Here is a 17,963-nt window from a genome sequence, read left to right as displayed (position 1 = left end):
TGGTGAGACTGGGCAACCTTGCCTTGTTCCTTATTTTAGTGGAAATGGTTTCAGTTTTTCACCATTGAGGACGATGTTGGCTGTGGGTTTGTCATTTATGGCCTTTATTATGTTGAGGAAAGTTCCCTCTATGCCTACTTTCTGGAGGGTTTTTATCATAAATGGGTGTTGAATTTTGTCAGAAGCTTTCTCTTCATCTATTGAGATGATCGTATGCTTTTTATTCTTCAATTTGTTAATATGGTGTATCACGTTGATTGATTTGCGTATATTGAAGAATCCTTGCATTCCTGGGATAAACCCTATTTGATCATAATGTATGATCCTTTTAATTTGCTGTTGAATTCTGTTTGCTAGTATTTTGTTGAGGATTTTTGCATCTATGTTCATCAGTGATATTGGCCTGTAGTTTTCTTTCTTTGTGACATCTTTGTCTGGTTTTGGTGTCAGAGGGATGGTGGCCTCGTAGAATGAGTTTGGGAGTATTCCTCCCTCTGCTATATTTTGGAAGAGTTTGAGAAAGATAGTTGTTAGCTCTTCTCTAAATAACAAGTGAGTTCTTAAAATTGCATTTTCTTTGGCAGGACGATAGGAATGTTTTTAGCGCTGGAATGGAGTTAATGGAGAATCGTGGTTAAGAACATGGATTTTGAAGTCAGGCAACAGAGAATTGTTACCCAGTACAGTCATTTGTGTAGCACTGAGCCACTCACTTAAACGCTTCAAGCATCAGTTTGCTCCTCTAAACTCAGGGGCAGAAAATCAGCTGCCTGCAGAGATTCTGTGAGAACAGAACATTCCAAGTATGCCTGACACCCATGAGCACTTAGTCACTGAGCATTTCCTACTCCCAAGGGGTGAGCTAAGACTTCACTGGTATCACCTCATAAGGAATGACTCCATGAGATAGATATGATTTTGTTGCCATTTTATAATTAAGAAAACTGAATTTTACAGAACTTTACAGAAAATATAACTATAGGCACACATTTAGGCCAGAGTATGAATGTAGGTTTATGTCTACTTTCAACACCTCCTAAGCATGCCCCTATTCCTTTTATACCTGTGATCTTTCTGTCACTGTGAAGTAAGTTAAGTGTGTCATTGCCAGCATAGGAAATTAGTCGTACAGGCTCTTGGGCATTAAATGACTCACTTATGGTCACATGGTTAGTAAGTGGTGGAGCCAGTTTGGGGACCCAGGTCTGTGTGATATTACCTTGTCTTTATTACTGGTATCTCCCTCTCCTTTACTCTTTGAATTCTCCATCTGAACACACTCTGTCCTTCAGGACTCTTTCTGCAATGTAGACCCCACACTGACTATGCCCAGAAGTAATCCCTCAATGACTTCACCTTACCTATAAAGCCAAACATCTTTTTAGAACTTGCCAACCTCTCCCTGGTGAGAATCCTGCTTCCCTCTCTAGTCTCACTTCTTGGTGCCCTGCCTGCCAACGCCCTTGAGTACATCCTCCAGCCTAATGCACTACTTGTAACTCTGCCATACTCGCCATGTTGTTTTATGTTTTTCTGCATTTGATTCATTCCTGAATGCGTTTACCCATTTTGTCTACCCTGTGACTTCCTATTCATCTTTCAAAACCCTGCTGAAGTTCTGGACCGCAAGTAAAATTGGCCACTTCATGGTGGCAGCCATCAAAGTATGCTACTTGGCCTGCTGGTGGAAACATAATTGATTGACAGCCCTAGCTGCTGCTTTCTGTATCCACCAGGGCTTTTGCTACTAGGCTGTGCTTCCATTGGGCTGCTCCCAGCCAATGACTGCTACTGGCTCAGGCCCATTCTTGTGAACTACAAGACTCCTCTGATGGTGAACTGTGGTTCTAGGACTGCCCATTGGCTTAGCTGAATCTTTCTTAAAAATGTGCTGCAGTTCCAGAATCTTCCATCCAACCTTCTGTCCTTCTATTCTCCTTTACACGTGTCAGATTTCTGCTGTAGTCTGAAAGCTCTCCAGTCTTTCTCTTGATCATTCCCCCTTTATCCTTCACAGGCTTTCCCGATAAATTTCTTATATGTCTATTCCCATCTTGGTGTCTGCTTCTTGATGGACCTGAGTAAATATAGCCCTGCAGGTGCCTTTCTCTCTCCTGTACACATACCACCACGAATAAAATATTGTATTTGTTATTTTACTTTTCAAATATGAGGCCAGTAAAATTAGGAAAAACATTGTATTACTTCTTTTATTTTTAGCCCTTAGTATACTGTTTGGTACTTAGTGAGTATTTAATGAACTTGCATAAATGAATTCTAAAATTATGATGTTATCTAACATGAGTTTATTTAGGTCAAAACAAGCAAAACTGTGTGTTAACTTCTCAGCTAGCACTGCCAATCAATGTGAAGATACCTGGGAGTTAGTTTATGGTCACTAATGCTAGGCTTGTGTTTCAGAGTATTGCCATTTATCTTCTATAGGCCCAAAATATTATCTTGAGTTCAAATGAGTTTTTATGCTTATGAACTTAATTTAACTAAACTTTAAATCTTGAAATCTCACTGAATATCTCTCATCACTAAATGAAGCAGCCTTGATTAATCACTCTGAGCATTTCAAAATATTCTGTCAGTTAACTTATATTTAACATAAGCATGTGTAAAATCTATATGAGAACATTCATTAGTAGGAAAGCATATTCTCAGAAAGCTATAAATTCACATAGTAATTCTTCTTAATATTTCAAGTGAGGAGAGGGATATAGAACATTTCTATTCATTACTGGTAAATCCATTACAAACCTGTTCTGATCCATACAGCAATAGAACTCATTATTTCTTTGTTGTTGGGTTATTTATGCTAAAAAGGAAAAAATAATTAAATATTCCATTTACCATTAAATTTTCTCTTCACACAAAATTACACTGATCGGCCACCAACTAAAATCCTATGTCATTGATTGATTCCAGATAATTTTTTACTTTGTTCCACTCCATTTTTCATACTTGGGATCTCTCTTAGAATTTTTCAGTATAATCTCCTAAATATGTTTTGTCTTGTTCTTGTTCTATAGATAATGGTAATAATAAATACCATTTACTGAGTCTATTATGTGTACCAAAAATTATGTCTTAAATGCTATCATCCCAATTTTCCAAATGAGATACTAAGAATCAGAGAAGTAAAATAGCTTGGAGGTGATTGTACAACTAGTAAATGGATTGTCAGTGACCTGAACCCAGATCTGCCTAATTTTTGGATTATCTAATCTTAGTTTAATTGTCTAGAGTTTTGACTATAAAATTTGAACAATAGTTTATTAAATCGAAAGCATACAATGTTCTTCTAAGAGCTTTGCAGTTTCCTCTAGAGGAAATAGAGAGCCACTTGGCTTCTAACACAGAGGAAAATAATGTAATTTGATATATACTTTAAAAAAACATGTCAGAAGGAGACAGTTTAAAAAATGTAAAGGCCGGCATATAAAACTAGAAAAAGGGTGACTTGGAAGCTAGTTACTGACAAAGTCTAAACAAGAAGTGGTTAAGGTCTGATTTAATAGTGTCAGCAAGGGTATGGACGGGAGGAAGAGAAGACTGGAGGAACATTTCTAAAACCAGTGGCTCAGCAATGTATGGACCATGGGATTTTTGGTCAGATTCCCTAGTTACCCTGCATCTGTTTCCTCTTCTGTAAAATAGAGATAATAACATCTATTTCAAAGTGTTACCGGGAGCTTCAAGTAATAGTATACTATCATATACTTGTATGTTACATACTGTGAGTCTAGGCACTTCCATGGGGAACTTTATTTATACTAGGAATTTACTTCTCACAACAACTCCAGTAACTAAGTATCATCATTACCAGTTTTACAGATGAGGAAACTGAGGCACAGTGAGATGAAGTAAAAAAAAAAGTGATGGTGCTGTGGTAACATGAGATTAAAATAATAGCAGGTATTATATGTCTGATACATAGAAGGTGCTCTATAAACGACTATAATTAGCCACCTGGACTAATGCCCTTGAAAAGGAGAACCAAATCTGACTCATTTTTGAACAAGGTAATCTAGAATGTGGAGTGGGCAGAACCGCTTGATTGGATCATCATGGACACAGCACAGGTACTGTCCTTGGTGCTGAAGATCTGGTGGCAAACCAGCCCCTGCCTTCATGATATTTTCCTTCTGCACGAACAGATGTTCTGATGACTAGGTGGTTGAGTAAAAGGAGCATAGTTGGAAAACTATTTCTAAATTATTTTCTGTGACATATTTTTTTCCTGTAAACATTTGCTCAGAAAGCTGACACAGGAGTAAGACACTGTAAACTTTCTCCACTTTACAGCCTTTTCAGTGAGGACTAGGAACAAATTGTTTCAGTTCCTTTCTTGAGCCTTTTCCCTTTTCATAGAGTTAACTTTTAGCTCTGGCCTATTATAGGCCCCAAAGCTAGTTACAAACTAACTTATTTTCTGTTACATCCTCAGCTCTTAAAATAGTACCTAAAACAGCACTTAATTACTGTGTATTGAATGAATAGATGAGTGAATGAATAAATAAAGGCATTTTTCATTTTTCAGACTATCCATTCTTTACATACAGTAAGTTGATCTCTAAGGGAAAAACTGAGTATTTAAGGTTAATTACTAAGTAGAATGTATGCTAGGATTTATGTTGTGCAAAAAAGATATAACAATTTGAAAGTGGTTCTTAAGAGTCGTTTATAACAAGCTCTGAGGAGATAATTTTTGTAAGCACCAAAACCACAGCATCTCTGAATTTCAGAAGTGTCATTATGCCATCCTTTTTTTAAAATTAAATCTCACTTTCAAAATTCAGATCACAAACAATTTTGTAAAAACATTAATGTTCAAAATGGATGTGTCACTCAGTCTTACATCATGCCCTACAAATCATGAGAAAACTGTTCTATGTTTTCCTATCTCATCCTTGTACATGGACACATATAGTATGTACATAAGTTTAGAAAATATGCCATTTTGAAATTCCCTTCTTTCACGTGATATTATATCATGAGCATGTTTATATAACACTATGCAATTATATGATTATCTTTTTCCTATCTGGATGATATTTCCTCTACTTGCCCCAGTCCTTTGTGGCCACCCACTCACTTACCTTCAGCAGAGCTGTGGAATTTTATCCGTTCCCAATTGTGTCTAAAATATACATTTGCAAGATAGAATCTTGCGAGCATTTTCTAGTTGGTGAAGAGCTTGAAATCCGTACAATTAAATAATTCTCTTCATTTAAGGATAAAGACAGAGAAACTGAAGGGGGCTGTGGGAAGCAGAGTAGTCTGGTGAGAACGGTAGAGGGCCATGTGGAAGTTCTTTAGATATGATGTTAATATGTAATCTCAGGCCATCACTTACATCCTTTGTGCCTCAGTGTTCTTGAGTCTGCCTCACTTTAGAGTATATTTGGGGGAATGTAATGTTTATCTACCTAAGATGCCCTACCTGGCTCAAACTAAGCAATGGCATTTCCAAACCAGTCTGTACAACAGAGAATCAAAATAAATCATGTAATGTGCTAACCATCATATCGAACACATTGTGTATGTTCAACATATTCTACATACCGCTGTGATTTTTATTATAGTGATAATGATTTGAATCAAGTCTCTACTTGGTGTGGGATAAGTGTATGCTAAAATTATTCCTTAGTTTGTTGTCAAGTAGAGTGAATTATCTATAGGATTTCTTCACCCTTCTCTTGGAACTTATTTATATGAGAATTCAGAATCGTTGTAGTGCTCTCGACCAAATGTAGAAAGGTCAGAGGGATATTAAGTGTTTTTTTTTTTTCATGCCAGAATAGTTGTTTATCAAAAGGAAACGAACTGTCATAACTGGAAGAGGACTTGGGCTTGTTCATTCATTCTTCTCCCCCTTCCGCTAATGCACGATCGTTACTGATAGAATATTCTCAAGTGATTCTTTTTAAGTGACTCTAGTAGTGGCACTTCCAATTAGATTGATATCTGTCATAACTATTTTATTGGCTCTTGGTAATAATCACAGAGTGAATTACTGCTCTTACTCTCCAACATCACAATGAATCAGTTCACAGAGGCAATTACAAAGAAGAGTGAATTACTAGGGAGACAGAGTAACTAGTGTCTCTCAAGTAACTAGATGCTGTGAAGTAACCAGATCCTAAAGAATGTTATCATAATATCAGTTACTCTGTTTTTTAACTCATTATTAGGCTTACAGATACTAAACTTTTTCATTTAGGTGTAAAAGTGAATGGCTTTTAGGAACTCGACTGTATTGGCTCCAAATGAAGTATTCTGAGGATGGCAGCATGATAACTATAGTTAAAAATACAGTGTTGTACACCTGAAAGTTGCTAATAGAGTCAATTTTTAAAGTTCTCATAACCAGGGAAAAAAAAGCCACAATGTGAAGTGATGGATGTTAACTAAATTTATTGTGGTAATCATATATATTGTGGCAATATGTACATATATCAAATCGTTATGTTGTACACTTTAAATGTATACAATGTTATATGTCAATTATATCTCAGGGAAACTGGGAAAAAAAGAAAAAAAAATTTGAATTAAAAATAGTTTTTGTGTCACAAATGTGCCTAGGTTGACAGCTCAGTTTCACTACTTACTAGTTCTGTGTCCTTGTACAAATTGCTTCATCTATCTATGCCTGTTTTTCCATTTTTTTTGTGTGTGTGTGCTTAGCCAATACGAGTTTTTATTATTTCTATTTATTTAACACCAATATTTCCAGGCGTATGTGCAGGCATATCTTTAAGAGCCTTACAAATAGTAACTCACTTTTATCCTAATAACCGCCTATGAGGTAGGTATTATTATTGGTTTTTTTGCAAATGAGGAGGCAGAAGCAGCTTGCTCAAGGTCACAAGCTTGCTTAACAAAATGGCAAGAGCTTGGGTAGATACAGTACATTATCCTGGACCTCATTTCTGCTCATCATTCCACTCAGCTATTCTCAGAGTGTCAGCCAGGTTTTTGCTCATGATCACAAAATGGCTGCCACATCACATACTCACACCACAGTATCCAAAAGCAGGTAACGAGGGCTCCTCTCCTAGCATATGGTTCTCTTTTTATCAGGGAGTAAAATCTTTCCTGAAAACTTCTTTTTATGACTTATTGGCCAAAATTGGGCCACGGGCCCACCTTTATTTTTTTATTTTTTTATTTTTTTTAACATCTTTATTGGAGTATAATTGTGTTACAATGGTGTGTTAGTTTCTGCTTTACAACAAAGTGAATCAGTTATACATATACATATGTTCCCATATCTCTTCCCTCTTGCATCTCCCTCCCTCCCACCCTCCCTATCCCACCCCTCTAGGTGGTCACAAAGCACAGAGCTGATCTCCCTGTGCTATGCGGTTGCTTCCCACTTGCTATGTATTTTACGTTTGGTAGTGTATATATATCCATGCCACTCTCACTTTGTAACATCTTACCCTTCCCCCTCCCCATATCCTCAAGTCCATTCTCTAGTAGGTCTGTGTCTTTATTCCCATCTTGCCACTAGGTTCTTCATGACCTTTTTTTTTTCCCCCTTAGATTCCATATATATGTGTTACCCTACTGTATTTGTTTTTCTCTTTCTGACTTACTTCACTCTGTATGACAGACTCTAACTCCATCCACCTCACTACAAATAACTCCATTTCGTTTCTTTTTATGTCTGAGTAATATTCCATTGTATATATGTGCAACATCTTCTTTATCCATTCATCCGATGATGGACACTTAGGTTGCTTTCACGTCCTGGCTATTATAAATAGAGCTGCAATGAACATTTTGGTACATGACTCTTTTTGAATTATGGTTTTCTCAGGGTATATGCCCAGTAGTGGGATTGCTGGGTTGTATGGTAGTTCTATTTTTAGTTTTTAAAGGAACCTCCATACTGTTCTCCATAGTGGCTGTATCAATTTACATTCCCACCAACAGTGCAAGAGTGTTCCCTTTTCTCCACACCCTCTCCAGCATTTATTGTTTCTAGATTTTTTGATGATGGCCATTCTGACCGGTGTGAGATGATATCTCATTGTAGTTTTGATCTGCATTTCTCTAATGATTAATGATGTTGAGCATTCTTTCATGTGTTTGTTGGCCATCTGTATATCTTCTTTGGAGAAATGTCTATTTAGGTCTTCTGCCCATTTTTGGATTGGGTTGTTTGTTTTTTTGTTATTGAGATGCATGAGCTGCTTGTATATTTTGGAGATTAATCCTTTGTCAGTTGCTTCATTTGCAAATATATTCTCCCACTCTGAGGGTTGTCTTTTGGTCTTGTTTATGGTTTCCTTTGCTGTGCAAAAACTTTTAAGTTTCATTAGGTCCCATTTGTTTATTTTTGTCTTTATTTCCTTTTCTCTAGGAGGTAGGTCAAAAAGGATCTTGCTGTGATTTATGTCATAGAGTGTTCTGCCTATGTTTTCCTCTAAGAGTTTGATAGTGTCTGGCCTTACATTTAGGTCTTTAATCCATTTTGAGTTTATTTTTGTGTATGGTGTTAGGGAGTGTTCTAATTTCATACTTTTACATGTAGCTGTCCAGTTTTCCCAGCACCACTTATTGAAGAGGCTCTCTTTTCTCCACTGTATATGCTTGCCTCCTTTATCGAAGATAAGGTGACCATATGTGCGTGGGTTTATCTCTGGGCTTTCTATACTGTTCCATTGATCTATGTTTCTGTTTTTGTGCCAGTACCATACTGTCTTGATTACTGTAGCTTTGTAGGATAGTCTGAAGTCAGGGAGCCTGATTCCTCCAGCTCCATTTTTCGTTCTCAAGATTGCTTTGGCTATTCGGGGTCTTTAGTGTTTCCATACAAATTGTGAAATTTTTTGTTCTAGGTCTGTGAAAAACGCCAGTGGTAGTTTGATAGGGATTGCATTGAATCTGTAGTTTGCTTTGGGTAGTAGAGTAATTTTCACATTGTTGATTCTTCCAATCCAAGAACATGGTATATCTCTCCATCTATTTGTATCATCTTTAATTTCTTTCATCAGTGTCTTATAATTTTCTGCATACAGGTCTTTTGTCTACTTAGGTAGGTTTATTCCTAGATATTTTATTCTTTTTGTTGCAATGGTAAATGGGAGTGTTTTCTTAATTTCACTTTCAGATTTTTCATCATTAGTATATAGGAATGCAAGAGATTTCTGTGCATTAATTTTGTATCCTGCTGCTTTACCAAATTCATTGATTAGCTCTAGTAGTTTTCTGGTAGCATGTTTAGGATTCTCTATGTATAGTATCATGTCATCTGCAAACAGTGACAGCTTTACTTCTTCTTTTCCAATTTGGATTCCTTTTATTTCTTTTTCTTCTCTGATTCCTGTGGCTAAAACTTCCAAAAGTATGTTGAGTAATAGTGGTGAAAGTGGGCAACCTTCCTGATCTTAGTGGAAACGGTTTCAGTTTTTCACCATTGAAGACAATGTTGGCTGTGGGTTTGCCATATATGGCCTTTATTATGTTGAGGAAAGTTCCCTCTATGCCTACTTTCTGCAGGGCTTTTATCATAAATGGGTGTTGAATTTTGTCGAAAGCTTTCTCTGCATCTATTGAGATGATCATATGGTTTTTCTCCTTCAATTTGTTAATATGATGTATCACGTTGATTGATTTGCGTATATTGAAGAATCCTTGCATTCCTGGAATAAACCCCACTTGATCATGGTGTATGATCCTTTTAATGTGCTGTTGGATTCTGTTTGCTAGTATTTTGTTGAGGATTTTTGCATCTATGTTCATCAGTGATATTGGCCTGTAGTTTTCTTTCTTTGTGACATCTTTGTCTGGTTTTGGTATCAAGGTGATGGTGGCCTCGTAGAATGAGTTGGGGAGTGTTCCCCCCTCTGCAATATTTTGGAAGAGTCTGAGAAGTATAGGTGTTAGCTCTTCTCTAAATGTTTGATAGAATTTGCCTGTGAAGCCATCTGGTCCTGGGCTTTTGTTTGTTGGAAGATTTTTAATCACAGTTTCAATTTCAGTGCTTGTGATTGGTCTGTTCATATTTTCTATTTCTTTCTGGTTCAGTCTTGGCAGGTTGTGCATTTCTAAGAATTTGTCCATTTCTTCCAGGTTGTCCATTTTATTGGCATAGAGTTGCTTGTAGTAATCTCTCATGATCGTTTGTATTTCTGCAGTGTCAGTTGTTACTTCTCCTTTTTCATTTCTAATTCTATTGATTTGAGTCTTCTCCCTTTTTTTCTTGATGAGTCTGGCTAATGGTTTATCAATTTTGTTTATCTTCTCAAAGGACCATCTTTTAGTTTTATTGATCTTCACTATTGTTTCCTTCATTTCTTTTTCATTTATTTCTGATCTGATCTTTATGATTTCTTTCCTTCTGCTGGCTCTGGGGTTTTTTTGTTCTTCTTTCTCTAATTGCTTTAGGTGCAAGGTTAGGTTGTTTATTCGAGATGTTTCCTGTTTCTTGAGGTAGGCTTGTATTGCTATAAACTTCCCTCTTAGCACTGCTTTTGCTGAATCCCATAGGTTTTGGGTCGTCGTGTCTCCATCGTCATTTGTTTCTAGGTATTTTTTGGTTTCCCCTTTGATTTCTTCAGTGATCACTTCGTTATTAAGTAGTGTATTGTGTAGCCTCCATGTGTTTGTATTTTTTACAGATCTTTTCCTGTAATTGATATCTAGTCTCATAGCTTTGTGGTCGGAAAAGATACTTGATACGATTTCAATTTTCTTAAATTTACCAAGGCTTGATTTGTGACCCATGATATGATCTATCCTGGAGAATGTTCCATGAGCACTTGAGAAAAATGTGTATTCTGCTGTTTTTGGGTGGAATGTCCTATAAATATCAATTAAGTCCATCTTGTTTAAGGTATCATTTAAAGCTTGTGTTTCCTTATTTATTTTCATTGGATGATTTGTCCATTGGTGAAAGTGGGGTGTTAAAGTCCCCTACTATGATTGTGTTACTGTCTATTTCCCCTTTCATGGCTGTTAGTATTTGCCTTATCTATTGAGGTGCTCCTATGGTGGGTGCATAAATATTTACAATTGTTATATCTTCTTCTTGAATTGATCCCTTGATCATTATATAGTGTCCTTCTTTGTCTCTTGTAATAGTCTTTATTTTAAAGTCTATTTTGTCTGATATGAGAATTGCTACTCCAGCTTTCTTTTGATTTCCATTTGCATGGAATATCTTTTTCCATCCCCTCACTTTCAGTGTGTATGTGTCCCTAGGTCTGAAGTGGGTCTCTTGTAGACAGCATATTTACGGGTCTTGTTTTTGTATCCATTCAGCCAGTCTGTGTCTTTTGGTGGGAGCATTTAATCCATTTACATTTAAGGTAATTATCGATATGTATGTTCCTGTTCCCATTTTCTTAAATGTTTTGGGTTTGTTATTGTAGGTGTTTTCCTTCTCTTGTGTTTCTTGCCTAGAGAAGTTCCTTTAGCATTTGTTGTAAAGCTGGTTTGGTGGTGCTGAACTCTCTCAGCTTTTGCTTGTCTGTAAACGTTTTAATTTCTCCATCAAATCTGAATGAGATCCTTGCTGGGTAGAGTAATCTTGGTTGTAGGTTTTTCTCCTTCATCACTTTAAATATGTTCTGCCACTCCCTTCTGGCTTGCAGAGTTTCTGCTGAATGATCAGCTGTTAACCTTATGGGGATTCCCTTATATGTTATTTGTTGTTTTTCCCTTGCTGCTTTTAATATGTTTTCTTTATATTTAATTTTTGATAGTTTGATTAATATGTGTCTTGGCGTGTTTCTCCTTGCATTTATCCTGTATGGGACTCTCTGTGCTTCCAGGACTTGATTAACTATTTCCTTTCCCATATTAGGGAAGTTTTCAACTATAATCTGTTCAAATATTTTCTCAGTCCCCTTCTTTTTCTCTTCTTCTTCTGGGACCCCTATAATTCGAATGTTGGTGCGCTTAATGTTGTCCCAGAGGTCTCTGAGACTGTCCTCAGTTCTTTTCATTCTTTTTTCTTTATTCTGCTCTGCAGTAGTTATTTCCACCATTTTATCTTCCAGGTCACTTATCCATTTTTCTGCCTCAGTTATTCTGCTATTGATCCCTTCTAGAGTATTTTTAATTTCATTTATTGTGTTTTTCATCATTGCTTGGTTCCTCTTTAGTTCTTCTAAGTCCTTGTTAAATGTTTCTTGCATTTTGTCTATTCTATTTCCAAGATTTTGGATCATCTTTACTATCATTATTCTGAAGTCTTTTTCAGGTAGACTGCCTATTTCCTCTTCATTTGTTAGGTCTGGTGGGTTTTTACCTTGCTCCTTCATCTGCTGTGTGTTTTTCTGTCTTCTCATTTTGCTTATCTTACCGTGTTTGGGGTCTCCTTTTCACAGGCTGCAGGTTCGTAGTTCCTGTTGTTTTTGGTATCTGTCCCCAGTGGCTAAGGTTGGTTCAGTGGGCTGTGTAGGCTTCCTGGTAGAGGGGACTAGTGCCTGTGTTCTGGTGAATGAGGCTGGATCTTGTCTTTCTGGTGGGCAGGTCCACATCTGGTGGTGTGTTTTGGGGTGTCTGTGGTCTTATTATGATTTTAGGCAGCCTCTCTGCTAATGGATGGGGCTATGTTCCTGTCTTGCTAGTTGTTTGGCATAGGGTGTCCAGCACTGTAGCTTGCTGGTCGTTAAGTGAAGCTGGGTCTTGGTGTTGAGATGGAGATCTCTGGGAGAGTTTCGTCGTTTGGTATTACGTGGAGTTGGGAGGTCTCTTGTGGAGCAGTGTCCTGAAGTTGGCTCTCCCACCTCAGAGGCACAGCCCTGATGCCTGGCTGGAGCACCAAGAGCCTTTCATCCACACGGCTCAGAATAAAAGGGGGAAAAAATAGAAAGAACAAAAAGAGGATAAAATAAAATAAAGTAAGATAAAATAAAATAATTAAAATAAAAAATAGTTATTAAGAAAAAAAAATTTTTAAGTAAAAAAAAAAAAAAAAAATGGACGGACCGAACCCTAGGACAAATGGTGAAAGCAAAGCTATACAGACAAAATGTCACACAGAAGCATACACATACACACTCACAAAAAGAGGAAAAGGGGAAAAACTAATATATCTTGCTCCCAAAGTCCACCTCCTCAATTTGGGATGATTCGTTGTGTATTCAGGTATTCCACAGATGCAGGTACATCAAGTTGTTTGTGGAGATTTAATCCGCTGCTCCTGTGGCTGTTGGGAGAAATTTCCCTTTCTCTTCTTTGTTTGCACAGCTCCCGGGTTCAGCTTTGGATTTGGACCCGCCTCTGCGTGTAGGTCACCTGAGGGCGTCTGTTCTTCGCTCAGACAGGACGGGGTTAAAGGAGCAGCTGCTTCGGGGGCTCTGGCTCACTCAGGCCGGGGAGAGGGAGGGGTATGGAGGCGGGGCGAGCCTGCGGCGTCTGAGGCCGGCGTGACGTAGCACCTGTGTGAGGCGCGTTGTGCGTTCTCCCTGGGAAGTTGTCCCTGGATCACGGGAGCCTGGCAGTGGCGGGCTGCACAGGCTCCCGGGAGGGGAGGTGTGGACAGTCACCTGTGCTCGCCCACAGGCTTCTTGGTGGTGGCAGCAACAGCCTTAGCGTCTCATGCCCGTCTCTGGGGGCCACGCTGATAGCTGCGGCTCGCACCTGTTTCTGGAGCTCGTATAGGCGGCGCTCTGAATCCCCTCTCCTCGCGCACCAGGAAACAAAGAGGCAAGAAAAAGTCTCTTGCCTGTTCGGCAGCTGCAGACTTTTTCCCGGACTCCCTCCCAGCTAGCTGTGGTGCACTAACCCCTTCAGGCTGTGTTCACGCCGCCAACCCCAGTCCTCTCCCTGGGATCCGACCTACGAAGCCAGAGCCTCAGCTCCCAGCCCCGCCCGCCCCGGCGGGTGAGCAGACAAGCCTCTCGGGCTGGTGAGTGCTGGTCGGCGCCGAGCCTCCGTGCAGGAATCTCTCCGCTTTGCCCTCCGCACCCCTGTGGCTGCGCTCTCCTCCGTGGCTCCAAAGCTCCCCCCCTCCGCCACCCACAGTCTCCGCCCGCGAAGGGGCTCCTAGTTTGTGGAAACCTTTCCTCCTTCACAGCTCCCTCCCACTGGTGCAGGTCCGTCCCTACCCAGGTACGTGGGGAGTTTCTTGCCTTTTGGGAGGTCTGAGGTCTTCTGCCAGCGTCAGTAGGTGTTCTGTGAGGTTGTTCCACACGTAGATGTATTTCTGATGTATCTGTGGGAAGGAAGGTGATCTCCGCGTCTTACTCTTCCGCCATCTTCTCCTCCTGTTTTTCCATTTTTAAATGGAGATGTTTACAGCCTCAACCATGCCGCATTATTTAAGAATTAAATAAAATAGTACAGGTAGTCATTTAGGGTAGTACTCTGTGTACAGTGAGTCCCCAAAACTGTTAGATATTATATATACCAGATGTATTTTTCTGGCTCTATAATTCAGGCAAATATAAATTACTTATTTTTAAGTGTTAATAAAAATTATTGTGGTATAAAATGGCCTACTTTAGAGTCTGAAGATCCACCTTTCGTACGGAGTTCAGCAAAAATTGACTTTTTGAACCAAGTCAGATCTCCGAAAATCACTGAAACTAAGCTGTATGTGTAAAGTGTAACAATACACAATTGTATCAGGATTGAGGTAAGGCTCAACTATGTTGTATATTCAAGTTATCACATCTTGCTTAATACCTTTTGATACTCAAATATTTTTACTGATTGTCCCATTTTATTACCTCAGCTCCCTTGGGAAAGCAGTTGAGAAGATGTTACTACACTAGTTTCATAGCTAAGGATCTGAGACTCAGTTAGAATGAAGTTACGTAACCAAAACGCAGTAGGACAGGAACTAGAACCTAGGTTCTCTCATGTCAAAAGAATAAACTCCTTCAAGTAAATCTGAAATCTGAAAAGGAATATATATAAATCTGAAATCTGAAAAGGAATATATATATAAGTGATTCATGTATAACTGAATCACTTTGCTGTACACCTGAATCACTGTAAATCAACTATACTTCAATTAAAAAAAAAAAAGGAAGAGAGGTCTGTGAGCTAACATGGGCTTAACTTGTGTAGGATCTCACCAACCCTTTTTAGAGATTTGGGCTTTTATTAGAATGAAATGGAAGCTACTGGAAGCTTTTGAGCACAGAAAAGACATAATCTGATTTACCTGTTAATAGAATCATTCTAGCTGCTATTTTGACAATAGACAAAAGGAAGGAATGGAGTAAAGTAGGTCTCCATTGGAATAAAACTTAACAGAACTTATAGTGGCTTGGACCAGCATATTAGAAGTGAAGATGGAGAAAAGCAGTCATAGTTTAGACACATTTGGGGTATGTTTTGAAGTTAGCACCAATGACATTTGTTAATACACTTGCTATGGAGTATGGGAGAAAGAGTGGATTCAAGATTTTTTGGAATGAGAAAATGGAAGGATGAAGTTGTTTTTCTGAGAAGAAACTGTAGGATGAGCAAATTGGTGATGACAGCAAGCTCAGTATATGCTCATTTTAAATTGCCTATTAGAACTCAAAGTGGGTCTAGCAAGTAGACAGTTGCTTGTAAGTATGGCACTCATGCAGAGTTAGGCACTAAAATAGAAATTTGACAATCCCAGATGTAAGGATGATCTTTAAAAGTTTAAGCCTGGATTGGATCTGGTTGGGGGTTAGTCTAATAGAAAATAAGAGATGTTCAAGATGTGAGCCATGGTGTATTGTATTATTACAAAGCTGGGGAAATGAGGAGAAAACCTCAGAGGAGACAAAAAAAGTGTAATCCATTGAAGAAGGAAAACTGGAGAGAATGATGTTTTGGAAGCCAAGTAAAAAAAGTATTTTAATTGAAAAGAAGTATCAGATTGGCATAGTGTAAGGCCTTGACTACAGCATTACTAATGTCTGATTTACACCAAGATAGAGTAAGGAACAATTATTCCTTATATTTGAATGTCCATTGTGTGCACAGGGAAGGTGGTGATTAAAGAAAAATAATACAACAAAAATAATACAGCAACAGCGAAAACACTCACAGATAAAAACATTCTCTCTGCCTTTAAAGCTCAAAGGCAGGGAGACAGAATTTGGAACATAGGTTATAAGTCTCATAATGCATGACCATCAACAGTCTGTGGGACTATATATATATAGATAGATGAAGTAGAAATCAATTTTGATAGGCAGCTTCAGGAGGGAATAAAGGTCACATTTGAGCTGGGCATTAAAGAATGACTATAAGTTTGTTGGGTCGGAAATGGGAATGGACAAAAGATTAATGACATTTCAGGCAGATAAGATGGCACGAGAAATGCCATAGAGGTACGAGAAGACAGAATATGTACAGGGATGAAGAATAAATTCATTTGACTGAAATAGAGTATGCAAAGTAAAATGGGGGTAAAATAGCAGTAGATACACTTTTTTGCCTTTATGGAAAATCTTGCTCAACAGTCCAGTAGAAAGAAAAGCTTGATAAAGTGAGATATTTATCCAGAACCAAATATTATAATTAATATAATTTTTTAAAAAGCCTTTATATTCTGGGAAAAGCCTCAATGACGACATAGTGTAAAATGAATGTACCCTTGGAAAAATATATGGAAATATAAATTGTTCCCTGTAGGTTACTCCATTAGGCAGATTTTAATTTCAAATAATTTTGCTTGGGCTCTTTTCTAACTTCCTTAAATGTAATGTGTTTTAATTTTATCTCTTTCCTAGAAATGGTTCTCTGTATTGTGAGGCTGCAAGATCACCCAGGGAGAGTGGGACCAAACAGACCAGAACGTCTGACACACTGAATGTATGTGAGTACAATATTAACAGCGTTTTTACAAAAAGGAAAAAGAAAAATTGTCTTGTATATGACTTAAAGTGCTTTGGAGTATATAGACTGTTTGTGAATTAATATGGCTAATTGCTGGATCCTTGGCATGGGCAAGCTCTCACTGGTGAGAAAGGGGTTTGTGTGTGCACCTGTGACAAAGGCTTGATTTCTCCTCTAAGGATACACATTCCATTTTTAGCGGGAATTACTGTCTCTGATAACTGCTCTACTTCTAGTAAAACTTTGAAAGCCTGCTTTCTGACCACAGCGGCATATATTCCCCACTTCTTCTGCTCCCAGATTCCTACTGAACCCATTCTTTACCCTCCTTTTATCTTTCTCTGTCATTCTGGTCCCTCAGACACCACATTTAGTTTTATTTGCCTTCCTGAATACAACGTCAGCCAACTGGACAGTTCTCCCTAACCCTCTTATTCTCTATCAACTTTCTGTCCTGCCATACTTACCTTGCCAATTGTCAAGTTAATATTTATTTGTGTAATTATTTGGTTATTTTATGTACCTTTCACTAGATCAATTGCTCCATGCAGACAAGGATCATGCTTGTTTGCTGATATAACATAGCTGGTCCACGTTTCTAGGCTGCCTGCCCCTGCCTGTTCCTGAGTGGAATTTGGCCACTTAAAATGTTCATCCCTTTTTTTTTTTTGTCTTTTGAATATGTTTAATATATTTTTGTCCCATTCTGTTAAAGGGAAAATCAGTGACACTTTACACGTTTAAATTAGTAATTGTGGGAATAATGCAATTATTTATTATCCTTCTCCAGCTGGAAGCTCTTCTAAATCTTAAGTTGAAGTTTCAACTTTAGTTTTAAGGAGATGCTTCTCAAGGTGTGCTGTTTTCTACAGGTGATATGCAATAGAAATGCTGGTATTTTGGTGTTGATCTTAGAGTTCAAATTCATAACTTGAAGTTGTTTGTTCCCACTCTGGGGTCAAGAATGGTCACCAAGATTCAGAATGGTCTGGATGTTTGTAAGACAACGTCTGGTGACCTTTTGAGCCTGAGCAGCTTGCCTTGGCCAACTGGGTTTATCTCAGATCCACCTCCATATCAGGAATCCTAAGTATATCAGATGTCAGAACTTGCTCAGGGAACACCTGTGTCATGTCTCCCACCCCAGGAGACATAGGAGTGCA

The 17,963-nt window shown here is 38.3% G+C and overlaps 1 protein-coding gene across 10 annotated transcripts in view; it reads left to right on the top strand.

Moving 5' to 3' along the window:
• Positions 1-17,963, top strand: part of LRRC4C (leucine rich repeat containing 4C) — a 1,215,963-nt gene that overhangs the window by 478,231 nt on the left and 719,769 nt on the right. For 9 of the 10 annotated variants that reach the window (XM_082410489.1, XM_082410488.1, XM_082410491.1 and 6 more), the window contains one exon: positions 16,695-16,776. The gene's annotated coding sequence lies outside the window, so the exon portion shown is untranslated. Of the gene's footprint in view, positions 1-16,694; positions 16,781-17,963 lie in introns of all 10 variants that reach the window. The other variant, XM_082410486.1, reaches the window with a different exon arrangement.

This window comes from Balaenoptera physalus (assembly GCF_965194825.1).
Source record: "Balaenoptera physalus genome assembly, chromosome: 10".
Classification (NCBI taxonomy): domain Eukaryota; kingdom Metazoa; phylum Chordata; class Mammalia; order Artiodactyla; family Balaenopteridae; genus Balaenoptera; species Balaenoptera physalus.
This window is presented reverse-complemented; position numbering and strand designations above follow the sequence as displayed.